Raw genomic sequence first — 16,710 nt, forward strand, 5'->3', positions numbered from 1 at the left:
TAGACGGTAGCCTAGCTGCCATTTGTGAAAAGAGAGAATAGGGAGTGAGAGTACTCAGATAACGACTTGAGCTACCGTTTGTCAAAAGATAAAAGAGATAGTGAGAGTACACAGACGGCGGCTTGGGCTGCCATCCGTGAAAAGAGAGAAGAGAGAGCATAGAAAGTGGCTTTGCTGCTGTCTGCGAAGAGATAGAAGAGAGAATGAAAGTACATGAACAGCACCTTGGGCTAGCAGTCTGTGAAAAGAGAGAAGCGAGAGAGAGACAAAGCACAAATAGTGGCTTAGCTGCCATCTGTGAAAAGAAAGAAAGAGAGAGAATGTATAGACAGCGGCTTTGCTGCCGTATGTGAAAAGAGACAAAGAGAAGAGAGAATACACAGATGACAGCTTAGTAGTTATTTGTGAAAAGAGAGAAGGAAGAGAGAATGCATAGACCGCGGCTTATCTATCGTTCATGAACAAAGAGAGAGAAGAGGAGAGTGCACAGACGACGGCTTAGCTGTCGTCTATGAAGAAAGGGAAAGAAGAGAGAAAGAACAGAGAAAGAGAAGAGAGAGAGGAGAGAGAAGATCGAGAAGAAAGAGAATAATCATAGACTGCAGCGACACCCACCAAAAACGGTAGGTCCACATTATTGTCTCTGAGAAAGAAAAGAGACAAAGAAAGAGAATACAAGGACCGCAATGGGGCCCGTCAAAAAGGACAGGCCCACATCATTGTCCCTGTGAAGAGAGGGAGGCAGAGAGAGAGAGAGAATAAAGAGACCGCAGCGAGGCCCGCCAAAAAGGGTAAGCCCACGTTGTTGTTCTTGTAAAGAGAGCGAGATAGAAAGACAGAGATTGAAGAAAGAAAAGGAAATAAGAAGAGAGAGAGAAAAGAAGAGAAAAGAGAAAGGAAATAAGAAGAGAGAGAAAGGAAAGAGGAAGAGAGAGCAAGAAAAGAAAGAGAGAGAAAAGAAGGAAGTAGAGAGAGAAAGGGAACAAGAAGAGAGAAAAAAGAAAGAGGAAGAGAGAGAAAAGAAAGAAAGACAGAGAAATGAAAGAAGAAGTGAGAGAAAGGAAAGAGGAAGAAAGAGTAAGAAAAGAAATAGAGAGAAATGAAGGAAGTAGAGAGAGAAAGGAAAGAAGAAGAGAGAAAGGAAAGAGGAAGAAAGAGTAAGAAAAGAAAGAGAGAGAAATGAAGGAAGTAGAGAGAGAAAGGAAAGAAGAAGAGAGAAAGGAAAGAGGAAGAGAGAGAAAGGGAAGAAAGAGAGAACGAAGATGAGGAGAGATTAGGAGAGAGAAGGAGAGGAGGAGAGAGAAAGAAGAGGGAGGAGAGAGAAGGAGAGAGGAGAGGAGAGAGAATTACCTCTAACGTCTAAGGGTACCCACCAAAATCTTCTCTCTCCTCTCTCTCTCTAGACCGTGCCCTAAAAACACTTAAACAAAAAGCCCAAATTTTATTGATCAAGCAAGGGGTTTTTACATGAGCACATCACGTGCTGAAATAGATTTTAGGTCCAAACATGGGTGGATGATCAAATTCTGACCTAGTTGATGAAAATTAACAATTAAATGAATTAAAGAAATTCTAAGAAAAGCGGGCAAAATGATGATTTTTCCCCTGCACCATCAATCGGTGAAATTCAAAATCTGATCTTGTAATGGCCATGCAACCTTTGCAATCTTCAAGGTTCCATTTGGGATCCTTCCGGTCTTCATCCTGCCAAAAGATTATTCTTTCTTGATCGACTCGGGGCCGCAGTCAGTCTCTTATTCAATTCCTGATAATTTCTCTCGCAATCATCTGACGTTACGAACTTTACTTCCTTCTTGGTTAGGCCAATCAGGGGAAGTGCTATCTTTGAAAAACCCTCTACAAAATGTCTATAGTACCCTACCAGACCTAAAAAACTACAGACTTCAAACACATTTGTTGGTCTTCCCCACTTAATTACGGCCTCAATTTTACAAGGGTCAACGACAACCCCGTCCTTGAAAACATTATGTCCGAGGAAAGCGACGCTTAGGGGCTAGAATTCACTCTTAATTAGCTTGGCATACAACTTTTAGATTTTATGGTCTGGAGGACCATCCTTAGGCGTCTTTCATGCTCATTCAAACTCTTTGAATACACGAGGATATCATCAATTAAAACCACTACAAAGTCATCTAGGAAGGGTCTAAAAACATAGTTCATCAAATCCATAAAGACAACTGGTGTGTTGGTTAACCCAAATGGCATCACCAGGAATTTGTAATGACCATACCGAGTTCTGAATGCGGTCTTGGGAACATCGCCTTCCTTAACCCGTAGCTGATGGTAATCCGACCGGAGGTCAATCTTAGAAAATACTTGGGCCCCTTGAAGTTGATTAAATAAGTCACCAATTCTGGGAAAGGGATACTTATTCTTTACTGTCACCTGATTTAGCTGTCTATAATCAATGCATAGTCTCAAATACCCATCTTTCTTCTTTACAAATAGAACCGGTGTGCCCCATTATGATAGACTAGGTCGGATTAACACCTTATACAATAATTCCTCCAATTACTCTTTTAAATCCTTTAACTTAGCTGAGGCCATCTTGTAAGGGGCTTTAGAAATGGGAGCAGTACCAGGGGCTACCTTTTAAACTCGATCTCCCTCACTTGTGGTAGAGAGGTTAACTCTTCAGGAAAGACCTCAGGATATTCTGTCAACATCAGTATCACTTCTAACTTGGACGAGATATCCTGATGTTCTATTATATAAGCCAAGTATCCCACACATCTTTTGGCCAATAGACGAGATGCCCGAAGGGCTGAGATGATGTATGAAGGGGAAGCATCTTTTATACCCGAAAAACGCAGCTCATGTTGGTATGGGTATCTAAAAGTTACAATCTTGTCATAACAGTTTACTGTGGCATAGTGGGTGGACAACCAGTCCATACATAAGATAATATCAAAGTCTTGGATATCTAGGAGTATCAGGTCTATATGTAAACATATGCCCGTCAAGTACAACCCCACAATGCTTATACACTATTCAGTTTCTATAGATTATCCCATGGGTGTGCATATTACCAAAGTCAAATCAAGTTTTGCAGATTAGCATTCAGGTGGCCTGCAAAGTGTGGTGGAACAAAAGAATGGGAACATCCTGGATCAATTAAAATTCATGCTTCAATTTCACAGACAAAAAGCGTACCTCAAATAATCGATGTCGACGCCTTATTTTCTTGCTCAGTTAGGGCAAAAACCCAACCTTGTGTTCTTGGTCGATCCTCTAGTCCTTTGACTTGGCAGTCTTTAACTAGATGGCCTGGCTTGCAATATCGGAAATAAGTCCTGGTCTTCCTAAAGCATTCGGGTGTCGTAGGATTACCCAGACCACAATGAGGGCAGACTGGACATTGATTTCCCCTTACATCACTCAGAAAAGTCTGTTGAATCTTAGCACTACCCTGATCATTCTTACCCTTAAATTCTCCCCTTGGAGGTGGTCAGGAATTCCTCTTAAAATTCCAGGGATGTGCGATCCCCAATCTCCCTTCTTTCGTCAAACAAAAATCTTCGCAATCCCTTTCTATTTTTAGGACAAGATCCACCAGTGGAGAGAAGGTCTTGAGATTTGTTGAAATGATCCTTCCTCATATATTGGGTCGAAGAGCCCTCTCAAATTTACTTGCTTTTCGCTCCTCAATATCAATAATATGCGGCGCGTATCTTGAGAGCTTAGCAAATTTTGTTGTGTACTGCTCTACGAACGTCTTTCCCTACTATTGCTCTATGAATTCCACTTCTTTTCTTTCCCTTACAGAGTCAGGAAAATACTTTTCATAAAAAGCCTCTAGAAAATTCTACCAAGTGGCTACAGTTCCTGATCTCTCCCAGGACTGCTTTACTGAACTCCACCAGTGCTCAGCTTTTCCTTCAAGCATGAAAGTGCCCTGTCTCACTTTCTATTCATCTATACAATTTAAGACTTCAAAGATCTTCTCCACTTGTCTTCTCCATCTCTCTGCTTTTTCTACTCCCCCTTATCCCACAAAGGTCGGAGGTGCCAGCCTCCAGAATCTTTGTATCAAACCACTATCGCTTTGGTTAGTGGAAGGGGTAGATGGGGCCGACATCGATTCCCTCATTATTTGTGTCATGGCCCCTAGAGTTCTAAATAATTCACCGAAGGCCTCGGTGTTCTTGTTGCTTGAACTCTCATTGTTGGCATGAGTCCTCGGCATCTTCAACCTAAAACACAAGCATCCAGTTACAAGTCTATCTAAGAACTATCCTAAAGACAGTTCTAAAACTTTCTAGACTAAGAATCCTATCCTGGCTACTCTGATACCATAACTTTCACGACCCTCCCTCTGACCCCTGTTGTACCTTACGGAGGGCAACAGAGTGCTGGATCACGACCGGAGGTTGTGAATGTCACTCAGGTGGGAGTGGCTCAACACGTGTTACGAGTGCGGAATCAAAGCAAACCATGAAAATAAAACTAAAATTCATGTCATGAGACAAACATTAACCCAAAGCAAAGTCATATTTATTTATACATTCATTCATCAAAATGCTTTACAATCAGTTCAAGGCACTACTGGCCCACAAAAAAAAATAGAGCTACAAAAACATCTCAACGACACAGCCACTAAACACCTACTATGAAAACCGTTTGTAGGATCCTTTCTCCAAAAGTTCGAGCTTCGCGTGTTCGACACACAATCTCATTGTCCGTCCTTTAGATCAAGACTATCACTCTATAATCATGGGAATAAAAATGGAATGAGCTAACAACCCAATAAGTAGATCTACACCCTTACATTTCAACTCTATAAATGGTAATAACAGTTAACAATACTCACTAATTTACAAAGATATCAAAACGTTTCCTCTATTATGTCCTTTAATACTCTCACAGTATAAGGATGAACACAGTTCAGTTATCAGGAACATGTAGTGCATAAATCATACATCATTTCACTTTAAGCAGACAGTAAGACTAACAGTTTACAGTTTCACGTAGTGAAATCTAGAGAAGCCTACTCCTGAAATATAAGTTTCAACGATCAAGTCAAGCCAATCCTATAGCATGGAACCTCTACCCTCGCTCAAGAGGGAGGACAATGACAAGTGGGTGTCCTACCTTGTAATGTCCTCGCACACACACACACACACATCCTCAGCGTGCTTTCGGGATATTCGATAGGTAGTGCCCTTGCAAGACATGACCCTCTCCTTATGCCCTTCTGGCGAGAGGGCGTTACACTGCCCTATTATCCAGTTTTACTTCTTGACCCCATTCCTATCATGGGGGTCGAGGTACAGTCAATAATTTTTTGGCAAATCAGTATCCAACCACCAATGGGTGTCTTATTGCGTGGTGGTCAGTGGTACAATATCTCACAGTATAAACAGTATCACATTACCCATTACCAATGGGTGGCCCATTTTGTAATGATCAGAGTCAGTATCAATTTCATAGTCACAGAATAACAGTATCCACTACCAATGGGTGGCCCATTACATAGTGTCAGTATCCGTTCGGCTTATGAGTATCACAGAATGATAGTATCAATATCACATAATGATAGTATCAGTTTCACAGAATGATAGTAGTAATATCGTAGAATAGTAGTATCTGTATCACAAAATGATAGTATCAATATCACATTTTGAGTATCACAACTCACATTTCCTGCAATTTCAGGCCATGATGTCCGATCCTAAATAGAGTCATAAATTTCGATTCACTTAGAATTCAGAGATGGTTCCTAAACCAATTTTACACTAGACACGTACAGATTTTAAATGGGGGTGGTTTGAAAGTAATTTGACCCTTTTTGGCCCTTCAAAAGTGTAATGCAATGGGGGCTCACCATCTGTTTCCTACTGTATACCTAAGACAGTGACATGTCTCACTTAACGTTCAATTCATAAGGCATTTCAAGGTGGTTCCAAAACTAAAGTTCGAGTATAAACACTCATATTTTAAAAAAGGGAAGTTTAAAAAAATTTGGACTCCATTTGGTTACTCAAACGTTTTTGACAACCAAAGTGATGGTTCTGAACTTAAGTAAAATTTGTCTACAATAATATACCTTTACATATAATGGGATAACTTTCAATATTGGAGGAATTTGGAAATGTGTTCAAAATGTGATTTCAAGAATACTCAGAGATCTTTCAAATGGTAATGGCTTAAGAGAAACTGAACTCCATTTGTTTAGCCAAAATTCATGACAACAAGAACACCATTTTTGAAAATTTACTAAATCTGTCAATAGTGACTAATGTGCACATTTTAAAACATAATTCTTCATGCATAAAGAATTTCAGCAAGATTAAAACATGAATATTTTAGTAGACACAAATATCTTTCCAATGGCATTGATTTGAGGTCATTTGGATGTCATTTGGCTATTCAAACTCTTAATATAAAAATATGCAAGTTCTTTGAAATTCACAGTGTCACAGGGCATGCTTCATGAAACAATAACTTTCAATCCACAGTAGATATTAACATAGAATCAGTTCCATTTAATTTAGACATACATAATTATGTTTCCATAAAGTTTTGTGAGCAATAAACTCATTCTTAACATCAAAACTAACCATACAGTAGAGGCATCAGTTCAGTAGACTGGTACATAAAATCACTATAAACATTTGTTCTTTATCACATTTTCCTTGCTTGTAAGAATTCAATTTCATGCTTCTATAAACTTGATGTAGGGGTGGTAGATCCACTTAATCAACAATGATGCCTTCAATTCTTCTATTACAATCTTCCTCAAGCTTCTTACAAGGCTTGAGTCTAACTGTTGGCTCTTAAGTACCCTGTTGACCGGGTGGCAGTCCAAGGCTGGACAAGTGGAAGCACCACACATGCACAAGGACAAGCGCGGTGTGTGGCAGCATGAATCTGGTAGGTGACAGTGACACGCACGACACTACACGTGTGGCGCTGCACGCACGACGTTAGTCCATTTTGCTAGATCTTACTGCTGCTTGTGAAAATTTCTTCTTCTTCTTCTTCTTATACACTCATGGTTCTGCCTCTTTGTCCCCCTTTCACAAGCAGCATTACGCTCGCAACGTTGCTCCTTTTCTCTTTCACAGAAGGTGATCCCCTCTCTCTTCAGAGACGGCGATGCCCCAGACGGTGCTGACCTTCCACACGCAGCGTTAGTATCCAAGCACGGTGTTGGTCTTCTCTCTCTTCACACCCAACATTACCTTTCATGGACGGTGATACTTCCTTGACATGCACACCGGTAAGCTTTCCCCCCTTTACTGCAGCATGTTCTTCATTGTTATCAAACTTCTACCGCAATATGTGTTTCCGTGGCCTAAAAATCATGGTCCTCACAGGGAAAGGCAATGGTGGGTGGATGGGTCATCCGAGGTAACCAAGGCCTTCTTTTTTACAATGTTGAGACGATGCGGCCTCGATTAGGGCAAAGGCGGCCAACATTCCTATGTTGTCATCCAGGCCCTAATTGCTAGATGGGTCGTAGTATGTCCCACCTAGGCTTGGTTATGGCCTCTAGAAATGGGTTTGTCCGGACAAATGTCTCGCACATTTCTAAGACGAACCCTAGCAATGGAGCGGGAGGGGGGTTTAAAAGGACAGCTCCCTCCATCTTGACTGCTCCCTTTCTTATTGCCTCCGCTTGGTCAAGAGAACTTTGGTCATGCTTCCCTGGAACAAGCATCGGATCTCGTGTCAGAGGCCCATGCGACTGACAAAAACCTTCAACAGGGCAGTGGTCTAGGGAGGAAGGGGCATTCCCCGCCTCTGCACTGGCGAGTCGGGTCTTTCACAAGGGGATTGGAGAGGACATAATCTTCTGAGACTCCAGTGTGTGGCAAGACTGGGCCGTGGGTTGGACTTCGCTTCTTCCTTTCTCCAAAGATGAAAAGTAAAGGACCTTAGGAATTTGAAGGGTCTTGGTTGGACTCCGTCGATGCAACCTATAGGGTTGGGACGGGTCGCCCCCATGCTCTTCGACACGTAGCGTCTCAAGTATCTGCAGAACTTTGGGCCGGTTTGTGGAATAACCGATTTTAGGGGTAGGAGTGTCATCCACTCCATATAAAGAGGATGGGATGCGTAAGATTTTCCGACTGACATTTGGTTGTTTCTCAGTTGTCTGTGCCACTTCAGCTTTGAGCAAGGGGACAGGGAACCGCAGTACTTTCATGTCTCCTATGTGGCAAGTGGGCGTGGATGGTTAGATGCTTCGATCTCACCCTCAGGTTCGGATGACCGGGTGGCGTGGCTCCGGGTTCGAGATAAACTCGGGACCTAAGACCGCTCTCTCGTGAATCGCATAAGGAACATGTAGGCAGATATACCAACCTGTGAGAGGAGTTTAGTCGTGAGACGGGACTTACCTCACGTGAGTCCGTGACACGCTTGGGCTAGCTCGCATGAGCGCCCTCATGGATCACATGGAATGCCCCCTGGCCTGTGGCCGGTTTGGAATAGTCTCGCTTGACCTATTTCTCCTCTCCTGCAAACACACACACACATTAGAATACATACAGGTGGGTATGAGGACACTACCTTGTCATAGGGTGAGCGCATACGTGCATGTGTACTCAAAGGAAAATGGAAGAATTAACATAATGGAGTCCGTGTCAATTCGACAGCCTTCCAGCGTCTTCTTGACACACTCTTAATACATAGTATACAGTAAAGAAAGAAAGAAAAGAGGTGAGATAGAGAAGGTGGAAGAGAAAAGAAAAGAGAAAAGAAGAAAGAAAGAAGAGTTTGAAGGCTAGTAAGCTTTTCACCTAATACTTCAAAGAAAAGAAGAAAAGAGAATTTGAAGGCTGGTCTTCTTTTCACCCAGTACTCTAGCGAAATAAAGAAAGAAGAAATTGAAGGCTGGTCTACTTTTAACCAGTACTCCAAAAAAAAAATGCAAAAAGAAGAAATTGAAGGCTGGTATGCTTATCACGCAATACTACAAAATAAAGAAATTCGAAAGCTGGTTTGCTTTTCACCTAGTTCTTCAAAGAAATAAAGAACGAAATTGAAGGATGGTCTGCTTTTCACCCGGTACGTCAAATAAATAAAGAAAAGAATTGAAGGCTAGTCTGCTTTTCACCTTGTACTTCAAAGGTAATGTGTATTTCGGAAATGAAAGAGAAAAGAGAGACAAAGGCAGGTATGGCATTCACCCAACTCTTCAGAGATAAAAGAGACAAAAGAGGAATGAACGCTGGTTTGTTTATCACCTAGATCCTTCAAAGATAAAATGTATTTCGTGAAAGAGAATGAGGTCTAATTTTCTTTTCACCTAGTCCCTCATAATGCCAGTGAATAAATAGAAATAAAGAGAGGAGGCTAGTTTGGTTTTCACCTAGCTCCTCAATAGAAAGGATTGAGAAAAAATGAAAAGAGAGAAAAAGGCTAGTTTGGCTTTCACCCAGATCCTTCAGAGAAAGAGATAGGAAAAATGAAGGCTGGTTTGTTTTTCACCCAGATCCTTTAGAGATAAAGAAAGAAAAGTAGTTGCTTTAGAGAACAGAAGGAGAAAAGAGATGAGAGAGGGTGAAGGTTAGCTTGGCTCTCGCTAAACCTTCTAAAAGGGAGAAGACACGCAAAAGAATGAGAGAAGAGAAGAGAAGAAAAGAGAAGTGAAGAGAAGAGAAGACGTTTGACTGGGCTGCTAGACTGGAACAGTGGCAAGACTGACATGACGGCTGCTCTGACGCGACAGCTAGAAGGGCAAGGTGACTTAGACCAGCATGACGACTAAACTGCTTGATGACAAGATTGGCATGACGGCTGGTTAGACACAACGGCTGGTCTAACACGACAGCTAAACAGGCACGATAACTAGACCAGCACGACGACTAAACTGCTCGACGACAAGACTCACACGAGTACAAGGTTTATCCTGCCCTCTGGTCAAACAAGAAAAGGAGGGAAAGAGGAGAGGTGAAGACTAGCTTGGCTCTCGTCAGGTCTTCCAAAAGAAACGAGAGTGAAATAAGAGTGAGAGAAAAATAAGAATGAATAAAATACAATTAGAGAAAGTAATTAGAATAAAATAAAATAGATAAAGAAGTAAATTAAAATAAAATGAAGTAAAATAAAATAAAAGGGATGGAAGAAAATGAAATAAAATGAGATGAGGTAATAGGAATAAAGTAAAAGAGGTAAATAAAGTGAAATGAAATAAAACAAAATAAAATGAATGAAGTAAATAAAATAAAGATAAATAAAAATAAGGTGAGGGAACCTAAGATAAAATAAATAGAATAAGGGAAATATATTAAACTAAACTAAGGTGAGATAAATGGGATGGGTGGGGTTAAGTGGAATAAAATAAAGAAAGAATAAAATAGGTCATGGAAAGGAAAGTTCGATGTTTGAGTTATTAGGCTTACGGAGTGAAAGAAAGAAAAGAAGTCACGAGGAGTTTATTGGGTCATTGGTTTTTGTTTAGGGGTTTGGAGGAATGATGAAAACAAGGCGAAACAAGATGGGTGACGCGAAACGAAAAGAAAAAAAAAAACGGGTATTTTGTTGATGGAATTCTAGAGAGAAAAAGGCTGAAATTGCAGAGAGGAAGATAGTGGAAGGGCCGGAGGTTGCAGGCGGCAGGGAGAGGATGAGAGGAGGCCCGTGTCGTTTGCTTTTAGAATAAGAGAAAGAGCAGACGGTTGCAGCATGGGAGGGAGTTGTAGAGAGTTTAGAGAGAGAGGAACGTGGTGGTGAAGATGATGGTTGCCGGTAGCAGAGGTGGAGATGGTGGCAGGAGTAGGGGCTGAATTTTTTATGGAGGAAGGAGGGGAGGTGAGATCAGGAGAAGAGGGATGGTTCCAGGGTAGAGATGGTGACAGCTGGAAGTTTGCGAGATAGGGGCAGCAACTGAGATGGAAAGAAATGGTTCAAAGCCTGGTTACAGGCAGGTGATTGAGAGAGGAGGAAAAGAGGTGGAGAAAGGGAACAGTGAGGTGGCGATAATGGGGGCTGGATTGCAGCAGGTGGTGGTTGTGGCGACTGAGAGAGGCGGAGGTGGCTGAGGTGGTTGCAGGTGAAGAGAGAGGGGCGAGATTGCGGGAGGCAGAGGTTGCTTTGTGAGGTGGTTGCTGATGAGAGGCAAGAAAAGGGGGCTGATTGCAGGCAGCAGGGAGAAGCATGGAAAATGAAAGATGGTGCGGTAGGTTGCTTGGTGGTGGGTTGTGGTGGAGTAGAGGCGCACGGTAGTGGGGTTGCTCGACAGTGAATGTCGTGGCCGGGAGGGCTTGGCAGTAGAGTTCGTGGCTGGGAGGGCTCGGTAGCGGAGGTCATGACTGGGAGGGCTCGGCAGTGGAGGTCGTGCTCGGCAGAGGTGAAGGTAGTGGCTCGGCAACAACAATGAGGAATGGGGCGCACGGCAGCCAATGGTGAAGGCCTTTGACAGTGAAGGGTGAGGAAAGGGGCACGCGGCAGTGAGGAAATAGACATGCGGGACCACAGGGAAAAGGGGAAAAGGCGGATGTGAGGGTGCACGGCGTGGGAGTGGTTACGCAGGGAGCAAATGACAAGGAGAGAAAAGAAAAGAGTATAGAGAGAAGTGAGAGAAAAAGAGTAGAGAGAGAAAGAAAAGTAAAGAAGAGAAGAAGGGTGAGAAGAGAGAGGAGAGAGAGAGAAGAGAGAGAAATAGTCACCTTAAGCCCAAGGGTAGTAACCCAAAAGTTTTTGTTTCCTTTCTCTCTCTTAAACGTGACCCAACAATGAACAAAGGATGAAATTTTTATTAAGTCAAAGTGGAGTCCTTGATACAATGCCAATACGTGATACATATATAAAACCTACCCAAACATGAGTGGATGATCGAAACATAACCTAATTGACGAAAATTAATAATTCAATGAATTAAAGAAATTCTAAAATTGGGAGCAAAATATGATTTTGCCTCTGCCCGAACAATCTATGAAATTACAAATCAGTCTTTGCTTCTTCGTGCGAACTTTCCATGGCTGATTTCAGACCTTTCCGGCTACCAACTGGCCAAAATAATATTGTTTTTTTGTTGAGCTCGAGAAGACGATCATTTGGGCATCCATTTCGAGCTATGGATCAGAGTTTTGGCTCACGATCATGACGTGACAAACCATGGGAAAACGTGCAACCTTAGATTTAAGATTCAACCAATTTCTTAGTGGTTTTCTTCGATTTCTTATGGGAAAATGATAAAGTTGTTACAATCATTCTGCAAAAAGAACAGCTCGATTTGGTGCCTGGATGACTGTGTTCCAAATTGAAAAACTTTTGCCGGAATCTTGATTTTAGTGGCCAAAATTTTCCATTGTTCATCCCTGATTTCTGAGGAATCCGACAGTCCATCACGAGCGAGATTCAACCTGGAGAAAGCTCTTGACCTTGTGGTCGTAACGGGTCTGATTTTACGTCGATCCAACGTGCGAACATTGTGATGCAAGAGTTTGATCGAGGGGACGTGCTGCTGAAAATTTCCTGCTACTTCTGGAGTTTTTCGACGAACTTCTCTATTCGATTTTTCCTGGCTCGAGCCATGTCATTGTACGTGCCACATATCAAATCGATTGGGTCGATGAGACGAACATGCTCCCAAAATTTGGGCATGATTCGAACCGGGATGAAGGAGATATTGCCATAGAAAGGTTGCCCCCAAAATTGCGAAGCACAGTTTCCATTAATAGAAACTGGTTCGCCGAGGGCGCACCATAATAGTGTACAGGCTACCCACCATAACTTGTTCTAGAAGCATCCAAATGCACTGAAAATTGGTTCCCAGAGGTTTTCGAATGTTCAGAATCCAATGGCGATGGTTTAAAGACCATTTGATGCTCCAACAGTGGTGTCGTAGTTCAAGGTCCATTTTCAGCATGATAGAGGCAGAATTTCCCAAAAATATTTTTGTCATATACACTGCCATAACTCATCGGATTGCGACGAAACTTGGCTGGTGTTCTTAGGAGGCTCTTAGATGAATTCTTGCATGTTTTTAGACCATTTTGAGACTAGTAAAAATTTCACTTCCAGATCAAGGCTTATTGTCTTACGGCTTCCTTAGTCTACCGGCATTTTGGCACTTGTGGACCTAGGTCACAAATTATTATCTCCTTATTTTTATCGGGGATACAAGTGATGGAAAATGACCTCAAATAGCTTGCGCCGCCGAATGTTGTGCTTCGAGAGAAGCGAGAAGTACAACATTCAAAAAAAAAAATTGCTCCTTCGACTTTAGTTTTCTTCCTGGCCAGGGGATCACACGAATGCCAAAGGGACACTCGTACAAAGCTGCTTCCCGGGGGGGTGACCAAGGCGCTCTGAAGGCTGGGGGCCTTGTTGTGGACCCAGACGTGGAGACTTTTGGGGGATGTGTTTAGAGTCCTCACCCCTATCAGACTTTTTTGTTTTGGTTCCAACATCTATGGGGCTTGCTTAATGGCTTGTAGACCCAGTCAGTCAGAGTCCAGGCTTGTCTGAAAGTCAGGGGCCTTGCTTAAAGGCTTTCTTCCCAGTCAGTCAAAGAAGTTTTGCTTTGGATAGACAGCTAAGGAGCTCTTCGTCGGCATTTTGCTGGTACCCCCATTTAGCTTTGACAAGAAGGGTACCTCAGTGGCTCTGTTGAGCCTAAGAGGTGCTTTTTTTTGCCTGTCCCGAATGTTTGGTTTGGCTAGGCAGGGGTTTTGGTGAGGCAGCCACTGGGGACTTCACCCTGGCTACTGTGGGAAGGTATTGACCTAGTTTGACAGTTTCTTGTATGTGGGACCATCTTTGGCTTGTTAAGATGAATCTTCTTGTTTTTGGGTTGACTTCTTGGGAATAGGGTCCTTTAGCATGGAACCCTGACTTGCCGTCTTGACGATTCTTCTGGCTTTTGGGTCCTTTCATGAATGGACTCAGACTGTCGGATGTTTCTTGAAGCTCTTGTTTTTGGGTCCGGATAACAGGGCATTCCGCTACAAATAACTTTTTCTTTGAAATGCTGATTGAAGCCGCCTATGGAGGTGAACACTGCATCAACCTGCTTATTGGTCCAAGCGCCCTTTCGGGTTTTCAATTGAACTGGGGGAAGTGGTGCCATAAAGATGGTTTTCACCAACTTCCTTTTTATTAGGCTCTTTTGCTCATGACCAGATGGCCACGTCTGCCTTTTTCCATTTTTGCTCATGGTGTCTAGTACGGGTTCTTACTGTGCCCAATTTTTATTTTACGGAACACTCTTACTCATGGTTTCATGACCATCCTTGTCCATCATTTGTACTCATGGCATTCCCATTTTTGGGTTTACACCATGCCCGTTTTTTTGTGGGGGCAAGTTTAAGGTCATGCCTTGATCTGAGCAAAGCAGGTTAACATCGTGCAGTTAGAACGTGCACTATAGTTTAGAGTCATACAGCTAGACCGTGATGGTGACGGATGATAGTCTGTGGAGGCCATGAAGTGAGCATGGTGGTGGTTTGACTCACTTTGGGGTGATGGCACGACACTGTCTGTGAATGGGGAATTGTGTTTGGATGGAAGATGGATAATGGTGACCCACTAGCTAACGGTAAGTATGGGAAGTGGAATGACTCACCGTGATTTCGTGAGCGTGGGTATGACTCACTGAGGAATGTTGCAAGTTCTTGAAGGGTTATGGAGATGGACTGGTTGGGGAGGAAATGGAGATGATATTCATGCGCAGACAGACCGGCTAGGGGAGGCATGCGTAACACAGCATGCAAAGGGCATATGTGCATCGGGGGATACACATGTGTGGAGGCATGTTTAAGGTCATGCCACCAGGACCTGGGCAAAGCAGTTTAATGTCATGCGGCCAGGACATGCACTATAGTTTAAGGTCATACAGTTGAACCATTGTGGAAAGCAATTTATCGTCATGCGACCAGAACATGCACTATAGTTTAGGGTCATATAGCTGGACCATTGCGCGAAGAAGTTTAACGTCATGCGGCTAGGACGTGCACTACAGTTTAGGGTCATATAGCTAGACCGCTGTGCGAAGCAGTTCAACATTATGCGGTCAGGACCTACATTATAGTTTAGGGTCATACAGCTGGACCGTCATGCGAAGCAGTTTAATGTCATGCGACTAGGACATACACTGTAGTTTAGGGTCATACAGCTGGACCGTGTATGAGTCGCCACGCATGTGGGTTACCAATGAGGGTTGGACTCATTGGGAGATGTGAAGTGAATGAGGCTCCATGGGGAATGAGCCTATGGATGGTAGTCTAACTCACTGGAGATGAAGTGGCCGAGGCCATTTATGGGCAGTGGGTTTAGATGGTGATGGTGGCTTAGTGAGGGATGGTAGGCGAAAGCGGACTCACTGGGGATTAGGAAGTGGGTGCAACTCCTTGGGGATAAGAGATTAGGGCATGAATGTGACTTTAATGGGGATGGAAAGGCGATGAGGGTCGGACCTTGCCGATGCGCACATGAACGGGCCGGCTAGGGAAGGTATGCATGGAGGCGCATGCAAAGGGCATGGGGGTGGAGGCAAAAGAGCTGCACTCGCACACGGTGGTGATTCGTGGGAATCAGGTACGCCCGACAGTAAGACGTGCACGACCATCATCTCAGGGAGTTGTGCACGGCAGTGGACTACAAGGCACGCATAAGGTAGCAAAAACATGCACGGTAGTATAACACACACGGCAGTGAGCTTTTAAGAGGCTCATGGCGATAATCGTGCGGTATCATGTGGCAAGTGCATGCTCGATGATAGCATTTATGCATGGCAGACTGAGTCAAAACGCACGAGACGACAAAACACGCACGGCAGCACTTTGAGAGGGAACGCGCTCGATGCCATCTTAAGAAAAGCATACGACAGTCTGGACAGTCGTGCTGGAAGAATGTGCACACAGCGATGAGGTAGCATTGCCCTTCAGCAGGCTGCAAGCCATTAAGTGTTACGTTTTCCCTCACACGTGTCTTTTTTACTTAAATGCCCTTTTGGGTTTTCGTTTAAGCCCATCTTTTTATTTGATGACTTTTGCCCACAATAGCTGGTGATGCTACCATGCCCCATTATTTTCTTTTGTTTCGTTTCTTATTTTTCTTTTGACACTTTTGCCCATGGTGCCCTTTCGGGTTTTTACCATGTTCGTCTTTTGACGTTTTTTCACATGATGCCCTTTCGGGTTTTCATCATGTCCATCCCCCCCCTCTTTTTTCTTTTTTTTTTTTTTTTTTTTTTTTGCGAAGGCATAATTAAGGTCTTGCCACCGTGATATGAGGGCATGTTTAATGTCGTGCCTCTGAGACCGTATGTTCTGCAGTTTAACGTCGTGCAACCAGGACATGTGATATAGTTTAGTGTCTTACAGCTTGGACCATGGCTATGCAGTTTAGTGTCTTGTAGCTTGAAAGGTAGTGCGGCACCAGATCTCATGCTAGTTCAATTTTCCCATGGTCTATGCGATCTTGGATGATGTCTCCAATGGTACTACAGTCCTTAGTCTTGTGACCAAGCAACTTATGATATTGGTAATAATTAGGCTCTTCATCCCTCACGATATGAGAGAGTTTCAAGCAACTTGGGGATTATGCATATGTCAAAGGAATAACCCTTGTGCTGGCTTTGTCTTGAGAAGCGCATGGCATTGTACTTGGGGAACTTGAGTCTTTGGCCTCCTTATGGCAATAGAGTTCGATCATAAGCTGGGTACGGCTTCTGGTAGCGATTCAGCTTCTCTGTCACTAAGAGATCGCATATTTTTGATGCTTTGGCTACCATGC

This window comes from Amborella trichopoda, chromosome 7, assembly GCF_054954075.1.
Source record: "Amborella trichopoda isolate Santa Cruz 75 chromosome 7, AtrichopodaSantaCruz75HAP2 v2.0, whole genome shotgun sequence".
Lineage (NCBI taxonomy): Eukaryota > Viridiplantae > Streptophyta > Magnoliopsida > Amborellales > Amborellaceae > Amborella > Amborella trichopoda.